The sequence below is a fragment of the Colobus angolensis genome, unplaced genomic scaffold, assembly GCF_000951035.1.
Source record: "Colobus angolensis palliatus isolate OR3802 unplaced genomic scaffold, Cang.pa_1.0 Scaffold826, whole genome shotgun sequence".
Classification (NCBI taxonomy): domain Eukaryota; kingdom Metazoa; phylum Chordata; class Mammalia; order Primates; family Cercopithecidae; genus Colobus; species Colobus angolensis.
The window spans coordinates 56,609-58,270 of NW_012122110.1; the positions used below are offsets into that span (position 1 = coordinate 56,609).

A 1,662-nucleotide genomic window follows, 5' to 3' on the forward strand; every position below is an offset into this window, starting at 1 on the left:
TTTCCTCAAATGTAAAATGAGTGTTAGTGCCTTTGTATCCCCTTAAAGTAGCAGCCATTCTTATAGCTCCATGTTAATTATTTAATGCATCATTCCCACACAGTCCCCCATGATGGCACAGCCTGCTGCTCAAGCATTGCAGAGTTTCCTTTCATGTTGACATCTGCGTCACTACCTGGTACTTGGCTTTCCAAAATAGAGAAACTAACTCTCATCACAGAATCCTAAGCAGGTCCTAGAAAATACCTCCTATGAGAGCAGCATAACATCCAACTGCTCCACAAATAAGAACTTCAAAGTTATATTCTTTCTTTCTTTCTTTTTTTTGAGAGGGAGTCTCGCTCTGTTTCCCAGGCTGGAGTGCAATGGCGCGATCTCTGCTCACTGCAAACTCTGCCTCCCAGGTTCACGCCATTCTCCTGCCTCAGCCTCCCGAGTAGCTGGGATTACAGGCACCTGCCACCCCGCCCGGCTAATTTTTGTATTTTTTAGTAGAGACGAGGTTTCACCATATTAGCCAGGATGGTCTCGATCTCCTGACGTCGTGATTCGCCTGCCTCAGCCTCCCAAAGTGCTGGGATTACAGGCATGAGCCACCACGCCTGGCCTATATTCACTTTTTAAAACCTTACCCAGAAAGCCAATCCATCACCATATGTAGATATTCTCTCCAAGCCTCCTTCAAAACTACCTGGTCTAATGACTTTCTATTCTACTTTCATGAAACTTATTGATTAAGGGCTCTAATTAAATTTTTCCCTGACTCACACCTGGGCCCACCCCTTTCTGTGTCCTCAGAGTCTTGCTGCTCTCCTGGTGTCTCTGATGGTGAAATCTGAACCCTGGTCCCAGGGTTCCTCCCTCTTCCTGCCTGAAGGGCTGGGTCTCCTCTCAGTGAAGGGACCATGACCTCACCCTATGTGGTCCTTCCCGGGAAAGGCAGAGACCTTGCCTCTGTTTCCTTCAAACAGAGCCCATTTTCCCTGATACTCATCACCTCCAACAACACAAAGTGAATCTCAATGTCTTAACCAGAGTGCTGGGTTTTCGCTCATCTGAACAGATTTGAAAGTTTAAAAGTACAGTCAGCACTGGATGCTGAGCAGAGACCCCCTGGACAGTGGCTGGAATTGTGAGGCTTTCAGGATGGAAGGACAGGGAGCCTGGGCACCAACCAGCACCTGCCCAGGGTCAATGTGACTTACGCATCCACCAGAGGGCGCTGTGGTTCAAGCCCTGCTCAGGCTCCCCAGCTCCTCAGCTGTTTTCCCTGGACCTGCAGGTGTTCTGTGCCCTCCATGGGGTGTAGCCCCTTCTCCTTGAATAGCCTCTTCATTTCTCAGCCAGAGCCAGTCTGAAGTCAAAGGAGGTGCTTGTGCAGGTTCCAGAAAAGGAGACATTTGCATGGAGACCTCCCACCTTGAGCATTACAGTGAAAGATAAGAAGGGCTGGTGGCTCATTCCTGGCTGTGGCTCAGGAAGCAGAGCCTGGAGCGTCTCCACCATGGCCTGGGCTCCACTCCTCCTCACCCTCCTTGCTCACTGCACAGGTGGCTGCCTGCAGGGAATTCAGGGAGGGCTCCTGGATGTCACCTGGGATGATGACCTCTGCCTTCTCCCTGGGAACCAGCCCTGACCTGTCCTCACTGATCTCTGTGTTGC

The 1,662-nt window shown here is 50.5% G+C and overlaps 1 gene segment (V, D, J or C); it reads left to right on the forward strand.

Annotated features, from left to right (window-relative positions):
- The window catches only part of LOC105502965, an 8,491-nt gene that overhangs the window by 1,485 nt on the left and 5,344 nt on the right, over positions 1 to 1,662 (forward strand).